Below are 12,519 nucleotides of genomic sequence, written 5' to 3'. Positions count from 1 at the left end.
GATTCCTCACATTTTTCATTAGATCCTTTCCTTTGTCCTGACTGCACTGCAGTGAAAGAAATAGCAATTAATTCATGTTTTCATTTTGAAATATCAGAACACCACACCCAAAAGGAGCCCACTTATTTACTCACTTATTATGAGTAAATAAGCCCGCTTATTTACATAGAAGATTTTCCTGTGCTTCTACCAGATCCGATCTTCCTTCATCTCCTCCACCAGGCACACGTATTCAGGAAGTTCTCAGTGCAGCCAGGCTTGCAGACCCTGCTTGTGACCCTCCGTGTCTGCTGCCTGCTGCTCTCTGTTTGGAGACTACGTTAAACAGCTGTTGGCAACTGCATCTCCTCCAGTGTTCCCCTTCCTGCTTAATCCAAACAGGGCAGAGGTTGTGGCAAGGGGGAGAGAAGCACTCCAGCTACAAACCTCACCGCCCTCGCTGCTCTCTAGTACGACTTTGCTGACTGCGGTGTTTCCAGACTCTTTTGTATTACCAGCATCACAATGACAAATTCATTCAATGGACTAAAAGGACTCTTTGAACTCTAACCAGAATGGACATGTTATATGTAACAAGGAGTGCTATGAATTATGTTCATTAAGGTTATTCTCTGTGACCGGTTCCATGGGGTTGTCTAAACGAAAATGACTTGGGTTCAGAACAGCCATAATTAGGAGGGAAAGGCAGTGCTGAGAACTTTCTAAATTGGTGTAAAAAACAGTGGTAGAATAAAAGACTCAAAGAGCTGGGAGGAACATGGGAATTCATCTAGTCTAAACGCTCATTTTATGGATTAAGTAATAGCCAACATGTTTCTCGTCAGGAATACCATTGGCGTTTGGGCAGGACAATACTTGGCTCCGAGGGATCATCCCACACATTGCAGGATGTCTGGCATCCCTGGCACCTGCTCACTGAATGCCAGGAGGTGCCAGTCATTATGACAACCACCATTCCCCCACCAACTTCCCAGAGGGCACTCCCCCAGGGAGTGGTACCCTCCCTGTTGAAAACCTTTGAGCCACATGGGTCAGAGACAACCAGGAAACCCATGCTAACACAACTGACTCACTGACACCCCCTCTGAAACTTTAACATGTGTGGGAATCAATGAGGGATCTTATTTAAAGCACAGACTCTGTCTGGGGAGGTCTAACCAGCTTGTAGGTGATACTAAGACTGTTAGTTTGCAGACTCCACTTTGAGTAACAAAAGAGTCCAGGGATCTAAATGATAGGATGTCTGAAGTCTCTAGGTGTCTTTACTAGGTCCTTACCCACCCAGAGCTGTGGCTGCGGAATCCTGTCCTCTGTGCAAACTCCTCAGGAGATCGGCTCTAGCTTTGTCTTGGGAACTCTGCCTTGGTCTGAGCCTTCTCCTGGGTGATCCGATGGCAGTCTCTGCCTTTATCTCTGTGCACAGCAGGCTTAAGGTGATTTTTTTTTATTTGTTTCCGGAGCCTGCCTTTATGAAAGTTCCCCTCTTGGAGTCTCATTTCCTCACCTGTCCAGCTGCAGCTCCAGGAAACTCAACTGAGACCAAAACCAAGGTACCTGCTTCCTAGGTGAGCTGGTGGAGGCAGGTAGGTTCTGGGAGACCCAACAGCTGTTGTTTGTCTCAATGACAGAGCTGAATAGACACTGGGTTTCCTGCTTCCTGCTCAGAGATCCTCTCCAGGGACCCATGTTCTCATCCTTTCTATTCCTACCATCAAGTGAAACTCTGTGTCACTCAGTACAAATGTTTAACTTACCAGGGAACTGCCACCTACTCTGCTTTAGCAAGAAGTCTCCATAGGGACCAGCCTGCTGGTTGAAGTGCAATACTGAGAATCTTGCAACATAGAACAAATGACATGATGAGAAGTGAGTCCCCACAGGCATTGTTGATGGGCTTTTTCCCCCATTCCTGGCATTTGGAAGCAATTGCTGGAAAGATTTTGAGTTAGGTTCATCTCTATTGGTGATAAAACAATTGAGATACAAAGAAGTTTAATCACTACCCACAGAATATCATCTCTATATCCTCCATGACCTTTTCTGGTTCCTTCTGTTCCTTTTCAGCCAAAGAAACAAGCCAGAAGGTCATCCATGTGGGTGGGTAGACATTTTATGGGGATAAATGTCCCCCTTCAGTCTGCCTGCAGTACGGGAGACCCGGGTTCGATCCCTGGGTCGGGGAAGATCCCCTGGAGAAGGAAATGGCAACCCACTCCAGTATTCTTGCCTGGAAAATCCCATGGACAGAGGAGCCTAGCAGGCTACAGTCCATGGGGGTAGCAAAGAATCGGACACAACTGAATGACTTCACTCTCTCTTTCAACGTTCTCTGAAACTCTATAATGTCTGTCTTAACCCGGATTCCCCTGAAACCAGAGGCTGAGACAAATGTTTGCGTGATGGCAGATTATTTGAGAATGGAGATTCCATGAAGCAGTATGGCAGACAGAGGGAGTCAAACTGAGAGGGAGGGGAAGAAAAATAAGGATAATTGTCAAATTGGCCCCTTGACAGGTGATGGGGCTGGATTCTTCCTGGACCCTATGAAGTGACCTGAGAGTTGACTAGAGCAGCAGTCCCCGACCTTTTTGGTACCAAGGATCAGTCTCATGGAAGACAGTGTTTCCACAGATGGGGGTGAAGGGGTGGTTTGGGGATGATTCAAGTGCATTGCATTTATTACGCACTTTATTTGTAATCTAATGCCGCCTCTGATCTGACAGGAGGAACCAGTCCATGGCCGGGAGGTTGGGGGCCCCTGAACTAGAGGACAAAAGGAAGAAGCCTTACCAATCACCTCTCACCCCAAGGGTGTGCCCATGGGGGCTGACTCCCTAAGCTTTCAGGTTGTGCAGCTATGAGTGCCTGGTGAGTTCCTGAAGGAATCCTAGGGCAGAAGGTGAGGTTGAGTGAAATGTTAAGGGTTGCCTGAGAGGCAGTAATCCTAGAGACAGTAGAGGATACTGGAAACAGCTCCAGGAATCCTGGGAGAAGGGGACAACCCCCGTCCCTCCCCCCCCAACCCCGAAGTGTCTTTGGCAGGCCAAGCACTGGCTCTTGTCTTTATATGGCAGCTGTACTTTCTAAAAGTCATATTTCCAACCCGAATTCTATAACCATGCATTGTCATAGCAAGGACCCCAACGGGAGTCTGGAAACTTTGCTCTTAACTTACAGACTCAGTTTAGAGCATTTCCCAGGGTTGATTTCTCACTGTGATTTTGGGAAGACTGGCCATAAAAACAGCTTTGGAAAACTGGATGTGCTTGTGTGTGTGCGTGCTAAGTCGCTTCAGCTGTGTCTGATTCTTTGTAACCCCATGGACCATATCCTGCCAGGCTCCTCTGTCCATGGGATTCTCCAGGCAAGAATACTAGAGTGGGTTGCCATGTCCTTCTTTGGAAAACTGGATATGTACATGCAAAAGAACTACTTATATCATATATAAAACTTAAGTCAAATCTCCTCAAAGACCTAAGCATAAGAGCTAAAACTGTAAAACTCTTTCAAGACGATAAAGGGGGAAAACTTCCTGACAGTGAGTTTGGCAATTATTTCTTGGACAAAACACCAAAAACAGGCAAAAAAAAAAAAAAGTAGGTAAATTGGATGAGATCAAAATTAAAAATTTATATGCACCAAAGGACCCTCGACATGGAATGGAAGAAAATATTTATAAATCTTATATCTGATAAGGAGTTGGCATCTAGAATATGCAAAGAACTCCTGCAACTCAACAACAAAGAAACCAACTACTCAATTTAAAAATGGGCCAAGGACTTGAATAGATATATCTCAAAAGAAGCCAGACACAAAAAAAGCACATAGAAAGATGCTCTCCATAATTTTTAGCGAAATGCAAATCAAAACCAGAATGAGGTGCCACCTCATACCCATTAGGGTGGGGACTGTATTAGTTTGTTACAGCTGCCATAAGAAAATACCACTGGCTGGGGAGCTTTAATAGTAGAACTTTGTTTTCTCACATTTCTGGAGGCTGGAAGTCCCAAGGTGTTGGCAGCTTTGGTTTCTTCCAGGGCCTCTCTCTGTGGCTTGCAGATGGCAGCCTTTTCACTGTGTCCTCACCTGGCCTTTCCCCTGTGTGTGCACATCCTTGGTTTCTCTCTGGATGACCAAATCCCCTTTTCTTATGAGGACACTAGTCAGATGGGTTTGAGGCTCACCTTAACGGCTTCATTTTTATTTAATTACCTCTTAAAGGCCCTATCTCAAAATATAATTACATTTAGATACTGGCTGGGACTTCAACATAGGAAATTTGAGGGGGCATAGTTCAGTCCATAAGAGCAACTATGAGAAAAAAGAGGCAATAACAAGTGTTGGCAGGGATGTGGACACATTGGAACCCTTGCGTATTGTTGGTAGGAATGTAAAGTCACACAGCTGCTGTGGAAAGCAGTAGAGTGGTCTTTAAAAAATTAAAAATAAAATTTTCTTATGATCCAGCCATTCCACTTTTGCCTATGTACCCTCAAAGAACTGAAAGCAGGGTCTTGAAGAGATTTTTGTACACACATTCATAGCAGCATTATTTATAATAACTAAAAGGGAAACATAACCCAAGTGTCCATCAAGGGGTGAATGAATAAACAAAATGTTGTATATGCATGCAAACGAGTATTATTTAACCATAAAGAGGAAAGAAACGCTGACACATACTACAACATGGATGAATCTTGAGGACATTATGCTAAGTAAGCCAGTCACAAAAGGACAAACACTTATGATTCTTCTTAAATGACACAGTCACTTTCATAGGGACAGAAAGAATGGTGCATGCCAGGAGTGGGGGCGGATGTGAGGGCAGGCAGATGAATGGAGAATTGTTGATTAATGGGTGTAGAGCTTTAGTTCTGCAAGTTGCCAGACTTTGGAGGTTAGTTGCACAGTAATATGAATGTACTTAACACCACTGAGCAGTGTACTTAAAAATGCTTATGTGTGTACATGTGTGCTCGGTCGCTTCAGTGGAGTCTGACCCTCTGCAATCTTATGGACTGTAACCCGCCAGGCTCCCCTATCCATGGAATTCTCCAGGCAAGAACATTGGAGTGGGTTGCCATGCTCTCCTCCAGGGGATCTTCCAGACCCAGGGATTGAACCTGTGTCTCCTGCAGCTGTTGCATTGCAGGTGGATTCTTTATCGCTGAGCTACTGGGGAAGCTCTAAAAATGCTTAAGGTGGTAATGTTATTTTATACATATTTTGCTAAAATTGAAAGTAGATAGAACAAAATAAACAAAAATAGCTATGGAGGTATCAGAGGAGGAAAGTCATCGAAAATGGGTGGGCAGGGACTTCCCTGGCCCACTGGTTAATAATCCACTTTCCAATGCAGGGGAGGCAGGTTCAATCCCTGGACGGGAAGCTAAGATCCCATGTGACATGGGCCAACTACACCTGTGTGTTGCAACTCCTGGGCCCATGCCGCAACTAGAGAGAAGCCTGTTTGCCCCAACAAGGAGGCCAGGCCACGCACCACGACGAAAGAGCCCACATGCTACAGCAAAAATCCTGCAGCCCACAACTAGAAACCCAACAAATAAATAAAAATAGTTTTTTAAAAATCTTAAAAAGAAAGAAAGTGGATGGAGAGTTGGATATATGGAAGACCTGAACATGAACAAGTGGAAACTTTCAAGCTCCAGTAAAACTGTTTCATTACCTAGTGGGGATGATTTAAACTACTGAATTTTGCTGGTACACAATAGCTGTTAAGAAATCTGCTGCAAAGGCAGGAATAAACCCTGTAAATCTTGATCCCTTCCCCAGCTCATGAGGCCACGCTGCACTGGTGCTTAGAATCAGACCATACACCACAAGGGCAGTGAAAAGAAACGTCCCTAGGGGATCAGGGGCCCCCCTAGCTACCGCTGAACATCTATAGGGTTCTTTCTGGGCCCTGCTGGTGCAGGAGGCTAATGCGCTTTGCCAGCTGGACTTAAATTAGTAACGAGGACAGCATGAAGATGTCAGCTTGTAAGCCATTCAAGCAAATTGAAAAATCTGGAAAGATGGTTACACTGGAGGAAGTTGTTAATGCACTAAGTCGTAAGTTCAACACTAACATTATGTTACCCAACATGCAATCAGCTTTGACAGCCACCAGAAACCCAGAGTCACTGCTTGTGTAAAGCAGCAGAGCCGTGGGGAAGACAAAACCCTTCAATTTTTTTTTTTAAACATTTTGAACAGACTGATTTTCCATTTAGATTTTGCCAATGTCTCTGCCATTTGCTCGTAAGATTTTACAGACACTCTGTAATCTCCAAAAATGTAAATAAAATGGTATGTAATTCACTTTAATTACATATTTTTAACTGTTAAAATAACCAATTTTTATAAATAGATACAAGGAGCAGTTTTTCTGACTGCTAAAGTTACTTTATAATAAACACAATAAATGTTAGCATTTGTGAAGAGTCCAAAAGAGATGACAAAGCTCAGAATGAAGGGAAGAGAAAAATCATTTGAGTTCCTACTACACTCAATTTGTGGTTATGTTGTTTTGGTTTTACTTAGAACAGTATTCCTATTGTTTTAAAAGTTCTTTATGACTTTAGTGTCAGGAAAGACTAGTCCCATTTAGCAGGATACATTTTAAAATTAATTTTTATTGCAGTATAGTTGCTATATAATATTTAGTTTCTACTGTACAGCAAAGTGAATCAGTTATATGTATTCATATATCCCCTATTTTTTTGGATTTCATTCCCAGTTAGGTAACCACAGCACTGAGTGGCATTCCCTGACCTATATAGTAGGTTTTCATTAGTTTATACACATAAATTATATATTTAAATAGATAAATAAATAGATATAGCCTATCTATTTTATACGTAGTATCAATAATATATATATGTCAATCCCAGTCTCCCAATTCATCCTCCCCCCAACAGGATAAAATTTTTATATTAAATGTAAAACCCAGTTTTGAGCATTGGTTTTTAAGGGAGACAAAAATACCTGAGTATGTACAGGTAACAGTAACTACAGTTTCCACTAGAATCATTTTATGTGCTAAATGATTAATAAGCCTAGCCATACTAACTTAGAGAAAATTTGAGAGACAAATGTTCATGTTAAAGTACTTGAAGAGTGATTGGATAAAAGATAAATTCTGTTTCTATGACACCAATGGTAGAAATATGGCTACTGGATAGAAAGTAGACCAGAGAAATATTTTGACTATTATAAAGGTTAAAATTCCTATTGCTAGTAGGAATTTTTAAGTCACAGACTAAGGTACACAAAATGTAATTTTGTTTTTTCTGTCAGATTTTATCTCAAGTCTCCAAGTGCAGGGAAAATGTCATTTCAAGGCAAATTAGATCAGTTCAAAATTCCTCAAATAGGGAGCGTTTTTCTTGCTACAGATATACCAAGCGTGCACCAGGGCACCGGGATTAGTTAGGGATTCACGAGCGGGCCGTTCTCCAGCCACAGATGACAGGTCCTGAGGGGGACAGGCAGTGGTGGTTTCAGGTAGGTATGGTCCAGGGACACTTTAAGTCTTATACTCTTTCTATTCCTCTGCCTCTCTCTCCCCTCAGTTCACAGAATCTTTATGGATTCAGAGAATGGGAGGAGGCAGGATAGAAAGGAATTGGGTCACTTATTCATCCAGATCCTTCTTGAAGTACTTGACATTCTGAAGTCTTGTTTTGTTTGAAGTCACCTATTTGAGGCAATGGAAGCTTCAGACTGTTCTTCTAGTGGCCCCAGTGGATGAGATTCTTGGGGTGAGAGGTATGAGGAAGGAACCCACCATAAATAGCAATAAAGTTTTCCCTGACCACCACGGATTGGATGCTCAGTATTGCCAAATGTTGTTCTGCTGCTCCTGCTAAGTCACTTCAATTGTGTCCAACTCTGTGTGACCCCATGGATGGCAGCCTACCAGGCTCTCCTGTCCCTGGGATTCTCCAGGCAAGAACACTGGAGTAGGTTGCCATTTTCTTCTCCTAGGCACTCACATTTTATCCCTACTTAGCCCTGTGAGATAAACAGATTTACAGCATAACAACACTATCAAAATATTATCAAAACAAAACCAAACATCATTACTAACATCATTAACATACAGTCCATATTAAAATGTCCCCTACTACCCCAAAGGTGATTTGATAGCATTTTATAAAAGTCCAGCATCTAGTTAAACTTCAATATGACATTTGGTGGTTAAAGTTTTTTAGCTTATGCTGATGATAAGCTCTGAATAAATTATTAAAGGTTGCAAAATGCTGATTTTAATATGGTCATTCGTCCTGTGCTTATTTGCTGTTTTTTTTAAAAAATTTATCTTCATATTTATTTTAAGCTGTAGTGAAAGTAGTGAAACTTTTAGTCGCTTTGTCATGTCTCTTTTCAACCCCTTGCCCGCCAGGCTCCTCTGCCCATGGAATTATCCAGGCAAGAATACTGGAGTGGGTAGCCATTCCCTTCTCCAGGAGATCTTCCTGACCCAGGGATCGAACCCCAGTCTCCCACACTGCAGGCAGATTCTTTACTGTGTGAGCCGCTAGGAAAGTCCCTTTAAGCTACAGAAACATGGCAAAAGGGATTTCTCTGGTAGTCCAGTGGTTAAGACTCCATGCTTCCACTGCAGGGGGCATGAGTTTGATCCCTTGGTCCAGGACCAACTTGGCCAAAAAAAAAAAAACATAAATACATTTGTAAAACAAAGCAAAAACACCCCTTCTTTAAAAAAGAAACATAAAATCTTTTCTACTTTTTTTAATGTTTTTTTCCCTCCAGTTTTATTGAGATATAATTGTCATATATCATTGTATAGGTTTAAAGTTTACAGCATAATGATTGGACTGATATCTGTCATGAAATGATTATAATATGTTTAGTGAACACCCATCATCTCATTTAGATTCAGCATAAAAGAAATGGAGAAAAATCTTTTCCTTGTGATGGGAGCTCTTAGAATTTACTCTCCTAACTTTCAGTGCAGCAGTGTTAAATTATCTTTATCATGTTATACATCATATCACTAGTACTTAAAACTGGAAGTTTGTACCTTTTGACCAAATCTGATCTCTTTTTCGATGAGTTTGTTTTTGAAGTATAACTGACCTGTAACAGATAAATGCTTCTACTGTATTGGTTTACAAGGTTAATATTTCCTATATCACAGCTTTAAAGAAGCAGAACTGAGATCTGAAACTATAGCTGCCTCATCCAAAGCTTGTAATTTAATATTTTTGGTTTTATGTGCCACCACTGCTATATGTACTAGGAATAAATCAGCATGAAGCCACTATGCTCCCTTAGAATTAACTGTGTCAAAGAACTGAACTTTCTTGATCACCTGAGACGTTTAGGCAAGAATAGAAGTCCTTTTGGCTAAGACAGTTTCTATTGGGCAGTAATCTGTAGCATTCATTGCAAATTAATAAAACATTAAATTTGGAAGGAAATGATCGTTTAATCCAACCACCCAAGAATGAGAAGCATAATTTCCCCTTCTAATTCCATAAAATGCTTATTAGATTTTGAGTGCCTAGTAATCTTTATGAAATTGCACTGATGCTAAAACTGCTGCAACTGGGGATGGTTATACTGTGGCTGAGCACAAGGCCAACAAGAAACACACCTTTACAAATAAACAGCTCCACCATCTGAACGGTGTCGGCTGAATTTTAGAATTGCTTGACCTGCTTCAGGGTAATAATTCAATCTCATAAAAAGGAGAATTTTTCAGAGTATATGAGCCATGGAGATTGGGCATAAGCAAACCAGGGCTGAACTCCCTACTGGTTGTGACAGGCCCAGCCTGACTCTCTTTGGGAATGTGCCATGAGAACCTTGCTTCAAATGCACAGTAATCATAAACGGCCATAGCCTCTGATGAACCAGAGGAGAAATTCTGCTCCACCCTCCTATATCCAGAAGTGAGTGACAGCTAAGAGTTATTGCATTTATTATACTTGTTACATAATAAGGCAGAAATGCACCTGGAGATGACTTACACCACTAAGTGTTCTGTTTCCATTATTGGCACATGGAACACTAATTGATTTGAGAAACTGACAAATACTATTGAAGATTACAACACCTTAAAATATAAAGCGTAATGGCAAGGTCTCTCAACTTTCTCCCATCACATTTATAAGTGTGTGCAAGGGGCCATTTTAAAATATAGTATGTGTACATGCATGCTAAGTCACTTCAGTTGTGTCCGACTCTTTACAGCCCTATGGACTGTAGCCCTTCAGGGCTCCTCTCTCCATGGGATTCTCCAAGCAAGAATATTGGAATGGATTGCCATTCCCTTCTCCAGGGGCTCTTGCCAACCCAGTGATTGAACCAGTGTCCCATACATGTCTTGCATTGGCAGGCAGGTTCTTTACCACCAGCAACACATGGGAAGCCCAAAATATAGCCTATAAAATGCATATAATGCAATACATAATAGCAACTACCACTAAATGTAATAAATAACAGATAGCTATATTTGCCTCATCCACCCATTTGTCTAAAATATCACCATTTTGTGTTCTGTGTTCCTTGACTCCTAAAGGTAATGTGCGTAAACATCATGTATGTGTTGATGTCTCCCCAGTGGACACCCTGAACTTGAACCCTTTCCTGACTTCTAGATTCATACATGCAGGGCCTGATTGACATTTCCTTTTCAACTTAACTCATTTTCCCCCTGGAAATATTCCTTAAGCCATCAGGCAGTGTGGCTTCCTTTCCCTTTATCTAATCCATTTGCAAGTCAGTTCCCCTTTCAAATATATCCTGATTCTGTTCATTTTCATCTCCATCAGTTCATCTCATCAATCTTATCCTCCCTGAAGCTACCACCCTAGGACAAACTTCCATCACATTTTCTCCAGATTTTCTAATACCTTCAAATCTGCTCTCCTATTTCCACTCTTATCCCCTACCATTCTTTTACACAGGTAATAAAAATGATTACAGATAGATAGATAGATGATAGATAGACAGATAGATGGATCTATCCTTCCTGAGTTTCCAATGCACTTACTCCTCAACACTGCCTCTAAGGTCCCATGTGACCTGGCTCTCCTTCAACCATATCTCTGCTCATTCACTATGCTTTAGTGTCTCCTTTCTGTTCCGTAAACTCACAAAAACTATTTCCACATCAAGGCATGAACACATGTGCCCTCTGTCCAGAATGCTCTTTCCCCAGATCTCTGTACAACCACAGGATCATTCAGACTCCAGCTCAAATGTCTGCTCAGAGAGGTTCTCTGAGCTCCAAACATAAAGCAGATCCCTCCTGGGGGTTCACGCTTATCACATCACCCTGTTTGGGTTTAAATTACAGTCACTGGGCTTCCCTGGTAGCTCAGTGGTAAAGAATCCACCTGCAATGCAGGAGACTCAGGTTTGATCCCTGGGTCAGGAAGACCCCCTGGAAAAGGCAATGGCAACCCACTCCAGTATTCTTGCCTGGAGAATCCCATGGACAGAGGAGCCTGGTAGGCCACGGTCCATGGGGTCACAAAAGCGTCAGACGTGATTTAGTGACTAAACAACAATTTTTTAAAGTATTTGGTGTGTTATTTAATTACTGTATATATTTATGGCTGCACTGGGTCTCCAGTGTTGTGCGCTGGCTGTCTTTAGTTTAGGTGCCCAGGCTTCTCATTGCGGTGGCTTCTTGTGCATAGGCTCTAGGTGCATGGGCTTCAGTCCGTGCAGCATGCAGGCTCAGATGTTGCAGCTTGTGGGCTTAGCTGCTCTGTGGCATGTGAGGTCTTCCCAGACTAGGGATCAAGCCCGTGTCCCCTGCACTGGTAGGCAGATTCCCAACCATTGGCCCACCCAGAAAGTCCTAAATGACAGTAGCTTTTTATAAAATGTTCTAACGTACTTGTTTACTCACATATTGTCTATTTCCCACCATGAAGATGTGAGCCCCCTAGCCCTCGCTTTGGCAGCACACATACTAAAATTTGAACAATACAGAGAAGATTAGCGTGGCCTCTGAGCAAAGATGACATGCAGATTCATGAAGTGTTCCATACTTTTAGAGACCTGGATGGACCTAGAGACCGTCATACAGAGTGAAGTACGGCAGAAAGAGAAAAACAAGTATCGTATATTAACACATATATGTGGAATCTGGGAACATGGTATAGATGATCTTCTTTGCAAAGCAGAAATAGAGACACAGACATAGGGAACAAATGTAAGGACAGCGAGGAAGTGGGAGGAGAGGTGAGTTGGGAGCCTGGGACTGACACATATACACTATCGGTACTATGTATACAATAGGTAACTAATGAGAACTTACTGTATAGCACAGGAAACTCTACTCAGCACTCTGTAGCGACCTAAATGGGGAGGAAATCCAAAGAAGAGGGGTGCATGTATACATATGACGGATTCACTTTGCTGTACAGTAGAAACGAACACAACATTGTAAAGCAAATATACTCCAATAAAAAAAATAATTTTAAAAAAGAATGTGAGCCCCTTAAAGGCAGAGATCTATTTGTCTTGTTCACT

The 12,519-nt window shown here is 42.0% G+C and overlaps 1 non-coding gene across 1 annotated transcript; it reads left to right on the top strand.

Annotated features, from left to right (window-relative positions):
• The first annotated feature begins 11,936 nt into the window (after window positions 1-11,936).
• On the top strand, window positions 11,937-12,039 carry LOC122685664. The gene has a single exon (XR_006338514.1). It is a non-coding gene; the product is annotated as a U6 spliceosomal RNA (small nuclear RNA).
• The last annotated feature ends 480 nt before the right edge of the window (window positions 12,040-12,519 follow it).

This window comes from Cervus elaphus, chromosome 28 (assembly GCF_910594005.1).
Source record: "Cervus elaphus chromosome 28, mCerEla1.1, whole genome shotgun sequence".
NCBI classification, from domain to species: domain Eukaryota; kingdom Metazoa; phylum Chordata; class Mammalia; order Artiodactyla; family Cervidae; genus Cervus; species Cervus elaphus.
This window is presented reverse-complemented; position numbering and strand designations above follow the sequence as displayed.